Source organism: Megalobrama amblycephala, linkage group LG16, assembly GCF_018812025.1.
Source record: "Megalobrama amblycephala isolate DHTTF-2021 linkage group LG16, ASM1881202v1, whole genome shotgun sequence".
Lineage (NCBI taxonomy): Eukaryota > Metazoa > Chordata > Actinopteri > Cypriniformes > Xenocyprididae > Megalobrama > Megalobrama amblycephala.
In genome coordinates this window covers 39,959,378-39,971,552 of record NC_063059.1, presented here as the reverse complement: position 1 = coordinate 39,971,552, position 12,175 = coordinate 39,959,378, and the positions used below count along the sequence as shown (strand labels likewise).

General features: G+C 37.3%; 1 pseudogene; it reads right to left on the bottom strand.

Moving 5' to 3' along the window:
• LOC125248716 overlaps positions 1-12,175 on the bottom strand; it is a 551,526-nt pseudogene that overhangs the window by 283,119 nt on the left and 256,232 nt on the right.

Below are 12,175 nucleotides of genomic sequence, written 5' to 3'. Positions count from 1 at the left end.
CCCTGACCATGTTTATGTCTACCTGACTCAACCCAAGCTTTAAAAGCACTTCTAGCCTCAGCATGAAGATCTTCAACATATTCATTCCAACCTGGCTTTGCTTTATACGTGTTAATCTTATACAGGGGCCTGCTTGAGGCAAGAAGGGACTCCACGATATTATCATACAAGGAACATAACTCAGTACCTTGTTGCGAGTTCTTACAGTTAATATCACAGCATACAACTGTGTCTTTTGGTAAATCAATATTACTCAACGTGTCAGACTGAACACAGTATGCTTTAAGATCCTCCTCAGTCAAGTTAGACCAGTCTATTTTACTCACACACATGTTGTGATTTACAGACAAAAGAGCAGGTAAATTGCCGACATTTATAGATAAAGAAAAAGGCACATGATAAGTAGTGGCAAATTCATAATTAATCCTCATGGCCTCCAACGAATCATGTGCATCAGCTGTGCAGATGCAATGATCTAACCATGAAGTTGTGTGCCATGCCTCACTAATGTAGGTGTAGCTATTAACAGGTAAATACACTTTACTGGAGAGAATCAAACCATTATCTGAGCAAAACTGCATTAAATGATTGGCAAATAAAGAACTATCATCAGAGACATCTGCATTCATATCACCCACAATAAAAAAACATTATCCTGAATAAATGACATGACACAAGCCAACCTGTTAAGGTATTCTTCTTCATTCTGGGAACTCTCATATGGTGTATAGATGTTCAGAATGATGATTTTTTTCCCCACCACAACTGAACTCAATTCCTATAGCCCAGTCAACATTCATTCTGGACCACATTAACTAACTGATCAAACTTTTTGTGCCATAGAACGGCAACGCCGCCAGATATCCTGCCACAAACTATTTCAGTGCTCAAGTCAATGGTAGATTCACCCGCCCCATAGAAATCCTTATGTAGGGAGTTTAGTCTTTCCAAGTCCTGCTGAGGTAAAAAAGTCTCTTGAACACACGGTACATCACATGTCTCCAAATGTTTATCCACAATAAAGTGGCGTGATTTATCCGAATTCACTGTGCCCAACATGCAGTCCTCTGGCATTATATGACACAATATTAATATTCATTTCAATTCGATTTATTCCGAGTACCCGCATGGCTGATGCTCTCCTGCAGAGCTACAGATGTAATACCAGATACTCGGCACTGCAAATGCAGATCAGTCCTCCCTCCTGATCCACAGGCCACGCTGCCACTGTTAACTTTGGGTCTGCAAGCCTCAAAATAACGCCAAACATAAACCCCCGCCGGCCATAGTTGCGGATCATACATATCTGTTACTTCCTTACACTCAGCAGTGACATGAAATGAACTGAATCGGTTACGTGTTGAATCAATCTTCCGACAAGTCACTGGTTTGCCCATTTTCTCAGTTAAATAAGAGCAGAGAGTGTCAGCATCAAGACTAGGGGAAAATCTAGTAGCAAACACACTCACCAACCTGGTTTTGACCACTAGAATGTTGCTCTCTGTGCCAGTAGGGATGGGCGATATTATCGTTTGCGATAAATACCGTTGAAAATTCTCCTCATGATAAAAATTTGTCTCCTCGCGATAATTACGATAAGTCTAGTTGTTGACTTATTTCGTGCGCGACCGATTCACTGTTCATGTGTGGAGTTAAAACAAGCATGACGAAAGACGTGAGGCTGAGGAGCAGCTTGTTGTTAAGCGAAGAGTTCCCTTCACAATTTGGAACTGGTTTGGTTATAGAAAATCAGATGTGGAGCAAACTACGGTAATCACTATAAACAAATGTTCAATGAATGAGCCGTATGTCATTCACGCCATCATCACCCGGGTTTTGATAGCGCGCGAGTGCAGGTGAGACCTGAACATCTCACGTTGCTATTGTTTAAACTAAACTCATTTAAACCTTGCCAGTTGCCACTTTAAACATTCAACTGTAAGACGCAAAAGAGAACTTGCGCGCGCTGTGAGGAGATTTATGTGTACTCATCCGAAGCGCGTACACGGAGAGCTGCGTCAGATATATTTTGTAAACTATCTGAAGACATAGTCGGGATTGTTACTTTTTGATACAGTTAGGGCTGTTACGGTCGGCATGACAATCGCGCGACATTATATATAATAAATATATATATATATATATATATATATATATATATATATATATGAGGTTGCGTTAACTGTTTTTGTTTTTTAGCAATGAAAAATATGAAGGCCGTCCGTCAGATTACTGAGGCTGATGTAGCTTGTAAATGTAATTCCCGCCCCTGCCCAGTAGGTGGTGAGCGCGCTCCAGTGTGGCAGCAGAGCGCGAGTTCAGTCTCCAGAATAAAATGATGCGTTTGATTACAAGCACACAGTTTAGGTATATTTATGATAATAAAGTTATGATACTTATACTTAAATAATTCAGTTTCTAATCCAGTTCATTTTGTTTTAAATGGTTTGTTTTCTTATTTTTCTTGCTGACTAATGACTATCAAGTTTATGGTGTAATATATATATATATATATATATATATATATATATATATATATATATATTATCGTCATTGGTATCGTTATCGCAATAAATACCTGAAATTATCGTGATAATTTTTTTAGGCCATATCGCCCATCCCTATGTGCCAGTACCAATTATTCCCATTTTCCTCCGCTCCTCCCGTTTAAAACGAGCCTTCACAGCCGTATTGGACTGCCCGACTGCATTTGGAGACTTACGGGGCTTGCGTACCCCTTTCCCCACAACAGTACTCCATGCAGGGGGCTGTGCCAGAGGGCTCGAAATCTCTTCCCGTGACTGGCAAGCAGGCACCACCGAATCCTGCAACACTCTCTCCTGAGATGCTGGCGCAGCACCAAACCCATGCGCCCTGTCAGGGGACCCACGGAGCTTTTCCATAGCCGTCACCCGGCGATCCATGATTGCAGTAACCACTCCCAAGTTCTCATTCACACTTGCCTGAGCTTCCAGTGCCTCTCGCAGACTAGAGACTTCCCGACTCAGCTGTTCCACTCTGCTGAGTAACGCCGAGGCGTCCATGTTGCCAAATCCAACAGGTGGAAGTTCATCCAGGTAGTGCGATACAAACCTGGGAATGTTTTCACTGCATTCATTAAGCACCTTCAAACAGTCCTTAATGTTGTTAATATCCTTCTGGGGGCCTTTATGCTTAATGCTGCGTATCGTACTCGTGCACATTTCAAACAACAATCGCTTGGACTCCTCAATCCACTCTGACGAAAAGTTGTTTGATACTAACAATATAATTTCATCATGGGACAGTGTTCTCATTTTGATGGTAAAAAGTTCAAAAGCTCATCTTCGACTATCACTTTCCCATCAGCTGCTTTGTAAATAAAAATCTCAGATTTTGTTCGAGGGCAAACAGCACCGCCTGCACGTACCGCCGCCATGTTGAGCTTCCTGCTAGGAATCTAATAAGTCAGATTTAATGAGATTCTCACCTTTGTCATTAATGGCTCTTGGAGCCCCTGTCCCATTCTTTGAATAGTTATGCTGTTTGGATTAAGACTTGCGACACTCTAGAGTCTGGGGCGGGTTCCTATACCTGAATGCTTCATTTGCATGCTTTGTTTAAGGTTGTCTCCCAGGTGCTTTGTCTCTATCCCTAAGCACTGCCCCCTAAAATGTATATAAACTACAATGTACACTGCCTTACTTGGACTTGATGACTGCAGCGACCAACAGCATGTGTTCTCAATAAAAGAATCCTGTTGAAGATACAACCAAGTTTCCTGGTCTTTGCTTCTGAGATTTTCAACATAATGGTCCATTTTGAGAGTTATATTTGCTGTGTCAACTTATGTATTGTTTATTTGTTATTTAATAAATGCAAAGTTAATTTGCATTTAATGGTACACCGCTTAATCAGTGCATTTTTTCTCCCACCCCAAAATAGGCAGTTAAAATATATCATTTTTATATAATAAAAAATAAAACATTTTAAGCTGAAACTTTAAAGACACATTCTGGGGACACCTTAGAGTTATATTACATCTTGTGAAATTACCATTCTATGGCACCTTTAAAGTGCTCTATTTTCATGCACTAATTTTGTTCTTAATATACTAAAAATTATTCTTTAGTGCTTAAGATAATCTTAAGAACATCTAAGTGTACTCAACTGTGCTATTTTGAGACACCATGAAATATGAACTAAAATGTGCCTTTAATATACTATCTCTGTATTTTAAAAAAAATTGTTTTGAGAGCACTTATAGTACAAGTGGTAACTAAATATATTTTTTAAAGAGATATAGTATATTAACCCTTTCATGCATCAATTATTAAATCATAATGTAAGCATTTTTAATGTTTGTTTTTACTTTTAAACAAGTGAAAAATCATGCCAATAACTTTTTTTCCTAATTTATTTTATTTTGAGGGAGTTACATATCTGTCCACTGTAGTGGACCCATGCATCAACGGTTTAAAAAAGTGATTAATAGAACTAATTGCTTTGTCTGAAAAAAAAAAATATATGTACAAAAAAATAAAACATGAATGTTTTTAAAATATTTACTAAGAGCAAATGTATGAATACAAATAAGAAGACTTCAGATGCAAAGGCCTCTAAGTCATCTGACATTTTTCTTTGAAATTAACATTTTTTTATCAGACTCCTATGTATGGTGTGTACCCATTAAGCCTACTAAAATCTAAGTTTAGGTGTTTTTCATAGATATTGACATGGTTTATAAGAAAAATAATTTGTTAAAATGCAAGATTTCCCTTTCATTTAAAAATGTATTAATTAGTTGATGCACATTTTAGAATATAAAATTAAGAAATTTTATGAATAAAGTCAGAAGTCTGGCATGGGCTTAATTGGTACTTTGGCACAATTTATGTGTTATGTGCATTATGTGTTATGTGCATGTGTTCCAAGTAAGCCCACATAATGATTGATTCACAAAATATAAAAATGTATTGATTTTAAAGAAGTAAAACTTCAATATATTTATTCAGTGACAGGGAAGTATTAAAAAAATAAATTTACAAATGTTTGACTAGAGTCCTGGGTGGGATGAGTAGGTGTTAGTGACTGGGGGTCCAGGCGGGTGGTCTGCAGCCTTAAATTGGCTTGACTCTGGAGTTGTAGATGGAGTCAAGCTACATTAGGACAAAATGCTTCATCTCAATAGAATTAATGTGTGTAATTTGTTGGCCTATCTAAATATAGTTGTAAATTAAGGTAGTAAGTAAGGTAATGTTACGTACCCCTTTTGTCTAGGGGAGGCGGGAGAGTAACATATAGAAATAAAAAGTAATAAAGATATGTCCCTTCAAAAACACAGGGCAAAAATGAGAGAGAGTTGGTTCTGTCGGCACTCCCAGAACTCACACAAACACAGAATAACTTTCGAAGGGTTTATTTAAAGTAAAGTCTCTTATAACAAATCAAGGATAAGGCAAAACAATAAGGATAACTAACAAGACGCTTCTAGCTTCAGGAGGGGGTTAAAGCCAAAATAACAAACAAAAGGACTAAGCTAACTGGAGTAAGGGAGTCTAAATAACCTATCAAAACAAAACATCAAATAAACAACAAATCTCTTACCTGACTACCTTACTAACCGAAAACTGGGGTTAGTAAAAAACAAAAGGGCACCCACCTCCCTACTGCATCTGCAACATTGATAATGGGGCAATTACACACTGCCACAACAGCAGATACAACAGGTTTCTCTTAAAGAAGCTTTCACAGCAGCAAAGACAGCAAAAGTTCTGGGAGGGAAGACAGGCCACACTCTCTCTGGGGAAGAGCCAGCTCCCTCGGTGTAAATGCAAGTTCCTCTCCATACTCTAACGAGGAACAGGTGGCATCAATTGGGCTCCTGCAAGAGGACAGGGAGGAACAGAGGAAACAGGGGAGAAAAACTACACTTCCCAGCAGGCTGTTGGGCATCAGGGAAACAGTGTCACATACACATTCACAACACATTGCCACAACAGCAGATACAACAGAGGGCTGTTTCATAAAAGATGCTAAGAAAAGCGAGGATTAAACTCCAAAACCTGACTTGAATTAACCTAACAAATGAATTTGGGCTAATAAAAGGTAATTGAAGTTCACGCAGTCCCGCTAATTCGATCCAGGTTCACCTAGTCAAGATAATTTTGCGTGCACGCTTTTCTTAAGCAGCCCTAGAGGTCGATCATGGATCAAATCGATCCACCATAGGAAACGGCGTACATTTTGTTCTATTTTATGCGTTTGAGACATGGTGTTTTCCTTAGTGCATAACTTACTTTTCACAAGTTTATTCTCCATCTGTAAATGTTAGAAAGTAATGCAAATATTTCCATTTTGAGGCTAAACTTCACATTGAATGAGCGCTGCTGAGCGCATACGCGCTAAACAGACGGAATGCAATAGAAGCGCAATAATTCTAAAATATAGGCTACATTTCGCTAAAATATTTGATGTTGGACATTAAATGTGCCTTATGTACACTTTAAAACCTACAAGTAGCCTAAGTGTATTTTTATGATGGTAACTGTAAATGGACTATTGTAATGCAGTAAATCAATATACTTTGGGACAATTACTGAGTTTAGATTCATCTTACCAATTAAAATTTAGTCTGTGCATATTTATTTTAATTTTTAATTTTGTGATTTTAATTTCTGCTCTTCTAATAACCATAAAGAGTACTACTGCCAAACAAAACCAGAGAGAAATGTATTCATATATTTTAAAACAATCTAATTAAATATTGGGCACAAAACATTTAGCCAGTAAGAAAGGAAAACCTATATATATATATATATATATATATATATATATATATATATATATATATATATCAGGTTGATTAGGACACATTTTCCCAGTCATTTCAATTGCAAAAAGTGTCCTAATCAACCTGAATTCCATATATATATGAGACCAGAGTATAGATTAAATATGGGCCTTGGAAAAGGCTAGCTGACTTTATTGTGCTTTGACTACAGTGGGTAGTTCCAGTGTGGACAACAACCATGCATGCCACTTCAGCAGGCTGCATCTTACTCTGTCACTCTTTTCATAGCTTTTGCTGGCTCTGAAACACTCACTTGGTATTTCTCCTGCTCTTTCTCTAGCAAAAAATCACTCATCACTTAATGAAAGCTTACAAATGAAGGCCTGATTGTTTCAGGGGCCTTGTCACAGGTTTATTGATTTTGAATTTCTGTGTTACTTTTGCTATATTTTCACACTTAAAACCAGGCACGTGCACAGGTAGGGCTCAACCTGTGCAGATCACATGCCCTTTTTGTCCTTACACTCCGAAGTGCCCTTTTTTTGGAGGTGTTTTATTTTATTTATTCATTTTCTTCAATAAATCAATGCTATTGGTCACCCTTTAAGCATGTCTGACTGATTTACAAATATATTTAGCCTAATAAAAGGTATTAAAAAGAGCTTGTGACAAAATCGTTTTGGTTCCGCTCAAACTGTCAGTCAAACCTCTTAACTCCGCCCCTGAGTGCCGCGAACTGAAGTTCCACAGCAGAGCAGCTGTACGTCTTGCAACGGTAAATAAATATCTTGTTGTTTGAATAATTAGGCTACAAGTCGTTGTCTTTACGAAAGAAACACTAGTATGTCTATAAAGTTTCATATTTTATGCATTTGAAGCCTGAGACCGGCGGCGGAGAGAGAGAGAGAGAGAGAGGGGGCTAGCATTTGCCATCTAAGTTAGTCATAGCCAATAGCATACAAATAGCCTTAAATAGCCTGTGCATACAGTAGTATTACATCTTTTGTAAATTGAGATTTTGGCCAAACGTATTTTACAACAGGAAAAACTGAGCGCTCATAACCTATATAAATCTATATAACTGTCATTAATAGTGAATAAATATAAAGCTTTTGATACTATTATTTTGTGTTATTTATTGGGGTTGGGGGGGGGGGGGGTGCCCTTTTTTAGTTTCGGCACATGCCCCTCAAAAGGTCTGTGCACGGCCCTGCTTAAAACAATGATTTGGTAATCCTCTTGTATTCTTCTGTGCTAAGAAATAAGTCTCCTGACAGTTCTCTCCCAAGTGCTTCCATTGTTGTCAGTATTAAGTCTGAGAATGATTCAGTGGGCTATATAACACTTAATTTTTAAGAAATTACTTCTCTTCAAATGTTTTGTTTCTCATCATACTTACCTTTAAATAAAAAAAAGTCTTAAATTACACACAATTTAGTAAATGTGTGTATTATATATATATATATATATATATATATATATATATATATATATATATATATATGTGTGTGTGTGTGTGTGTGTTAATAAAGTCAAATAATTGTATGTGAGAGAGTCAGTTGTAATATCATTGCGTTCCTATTGGTCAGTGTTAGAGAAGCTCAGCTTAGCCTGACAGTTAGCCTGCTCCAGACCAGGCTAGTTTCCCAGCATAAGTTGCCAGAGTAACTGAGTTTGAACTAATTTAAGTTTGTTTTATGAAACAGAATTCACTGACAACAAGTCTGACTAAGTAAAATAAGCCTGGCTTGTTTTCTAATCTTGTTTTATGAAACAGCCCTCAGGTGTCTCTTAAACAGTGTCACATACACATTCACAAAATTACAAAACAATGAATGATATACGTCCTGGGACGTAACAGTAAGTTAAGGCAAAAGGTTAGTAAGGTAAAAGTGCACAAAGAAATGTTATCATTAAACACTTTTACTCAGAAAATTTATCAAAGTTTGTAATTAGAGGCAATCCTCATTGAAACGCATAAGGTGGGCTTAAATGGTACCACACTGAGTAATGATGAAAAGAGACAATGCATTCCTTTAAAAATATAAAAAAGGTTTACAAAGTTTTCAGACTCTTTGAGAAATGAGGTGATTAAAGGCAAGGCAAGGCAAGGCAGTTTTATTTGTATAGCACATTTCATACACAATGGTAATTCAAAGTGCTTTACATAAAGAAGAACCAATTACATAATAATAATGGAACACATAAGAAATGGATGTAACAGTAAAAACAGAATTTCTGTCTAGATGGAAGAGTTAGGAAATTTCAGGGAGTTTTTTTGTTGTCCGTCAGAGCGGATTTAAACGGATCTATCCATCAGAGAAACTTACTTCCTAATTCTCCCAGCTCTTTCAACCAGACAGCAAGATATAAAATGCATTAAAAGTCAGAAAATAAAAGAGACATATAAAATATATAAAATGCATTAAAAGTCAGAAAATAAAAGAGACATGTAAAATATATAAAATGCATTAAAAATGAAATAAATAAGAAAAAGAGTTGAAAGAGTAAAAAGATAGTGTGTATAAAATAAAATATAAACAGTTCGGACATAGCACAGTGCTCAATCAGCAAATGCATAGGTAAAAAGATGTGTTTTGAGTCTGGATTTTAATGTGGCTAGTGTTGGAGCACACCTGATCTCTTCTGGAAGCTGGTTCCAGCTGCGGCTGGCGTAACAGCTAAAAGCAGACTCTCCCTGCTTTGAGTGAACCCTTGGTATTTATAAGTGACTTGATCCTGATGATCTGAGTGATCTGTTAGGTTTATATTCTATGAGCATATCTGCAATGTATTGAGGTCCTAGGCCATTGAGTGATTTATAAACAAGTAGCAGTACTTTAAAATCAATTCTAAATGCAACTGGAAGCCAGTGCAAGGACCTGAGGACTGGTGTGATGTGTTCATATCTTCTGGTTCTGCTCAGAATCCTGGCAGCAGTGTTCTGTACGAGCTGCAGCTGTCTTATGGTCTTTTTGGGAAGGCCAGTGAGGAGTCCATTACAATAATCCACCCTGCTGGTGATGAAAGTATGAACAAGTTTCTCTAAGTCTTGACTGGAGACAAAGCATCTAATTCTTGCAATATTTTTGAGATGATAATATGCTGATTTAGTTATTGTCTTTACATGGCTACTAAAACTCAGGTCTGACTCCAAAATCACACCAAGATTCCTGACTTGATTTTTAGTTGTTTGACCCCTAGAGTGAAGGTACATGTTCAGTTCATCTAAACTTCATCTTTGTTTCCAAATGCAATGACTTCAGTTTTGTCTTTGTTTAACTGAAGGAAGTTTAGGCACATCCAATTTTTAATTTCATCAATGCACTGGCACAGGGAGTCAATGGGGCTGTAGTCATTAGGTGATAGGGCTAGGTAAATCTGGGTGTCATCTGCATAGCTGTGATATGCAATTTGGTTCTTTCTCGTTATTTGGCTCAGTGGCAGCATATATAGGTTGAACAGGAGGGGTGCAAGTATTGAACCTTGAGGGACTCTGCATGTCATGGATGTCCACTCAGACTTATGGTCATGTTGTGGCAAAAATACACAACTCACCAAACTCACTGTGTAAGAAACAAATTCAGTCCCAAGGGTCTTTTAAAAGATTTATTTCTTGCAAGAAAGATCAAACAGTCATACAAGCTTCAGGAAGCTAGTAGAGTGAAAGATAGATAACAGTTTCTTTCTGTTGCTCTTATACCCCTAATCTCCAAGGTTGAAACCTTATTCTCTCCCATATTGGGCCTGCAAACAAAAAAAAACTCAGTGACACCAGTCACGTGACACTCAAAACCTCCTTTTACAACCCCTGTTTCTTACTTTAACATTTGTCAATTGTTGTGGTCTGACCTCCAACCGAAAATAAAGACCTAAAGGTGAAATGTCTCTCTAACTTAGGTTTTACACATACCACACATTTCATAGAACACAGGTTTAGTACTTCAGGATACAGCTTTTCAACCTTGGCAGTGTTTTAGAGGAGAGTACAATCCTCAGCAATATAAAATTTCCACAACAGTCACCGATACTCACATAATAACCTCTCCCTTCTAAGTATGACCTTAAAGTGTTAAACCTATTGCAGGAGACTCCAAACCAAAACGAAGAACCTTTAAAATGGCATTATAGGGGCACTTTAAAGTAATCCCGTATAAATTCAGTAACTTGTCTTTGATTTTTCCAGATGTGGTCCTGTGGGTGTCAGTATCACAGTGATCACAGTTCACACCTGCAGTGAAGCTCCTCCCACAACAATTCACCAATAAATACTGGGAATATTCACATCATCCTACAAAAGAAGGACAAACTCCAGGTGTAGCAGCTGAAATCTGTGTGACTGTTAAAGATGGAGTTTATTAAAGAGGAGATTGAAGACACAAGTATTTCAGAGACATCCAGAATAAAACATGAAGATACTGAGGAACAAATAGGTTGGTGTCCATTCTTGATTCTTCATTGTTGACTGCTGAGAAACATTAAAGTCCCCGTGGTGAAAATCAAGTTTTTAATGTTGTTTATATGTCTATGTGGTGTTTTTATTATGTCTTAAGACAAACCATGTGCAAATTCATTCGTCAACACCATTGCTGAGTATTTTCTCCTTAAAACTGCAGTGAACCAACACAATTTAAAATCAGCCTTGTTCTCTACATCACAAACATGTTGTAACCAATCCCATCAATGTGCAGGCGGGCTTTAGCATAACAATACTGATGCTGTGAAGCAGGGGGTCTTAAGAGATCCTGGTATATTTTTCCGTTGTATGAAAAATTGGGTACATTTAGCAATATAGCAGGTGAATTGTGTTTGTGATAAAATTTACTATGTTATGATGAACTATATGTCTTTCTCCACTGACATCCTGAGTTATTCAAAGCATTTCTAAGGATGCTGATTACTAGAAGGCAGCTGTCTGACTATGAGATGGTGAATGGGAGCTTGGTTTGTATTAACTTCAGCAACATATTATTATATGTTTGATAAGTCGAGCCAAGGCTAATCATATCAATTACTGTTATGTGTTGAAAATAGAGAGCAATACTGAATCAGTTTCCAGTTCAAACATATATGGCTGAATTAAGCCAGTATTTTGACTTGTCATCCTGTAGCATTCACAGACCATGTGGATAAGGTATTCCTAGCTCATGTGATTTAGTGGAGGCGGGGACCAATTTTCACAAGGAAAAATTTTTAAATATGTAATCTTGGTGATCAAAGATGAGTTTTAAGGGATAAAATGATTGACTACAGGGGATTTTATGGTAACAAAGCTTCAGTTCTCCAGAATTGGTGGCTGTGAACTAATGAGCAAAATTGAGACAATAAGTTAAACAAAAAATGCATCTAAATGCTTATAATCTCGAAAAGCTGTTATCATCCACATTTTAATTAACAAGAAAA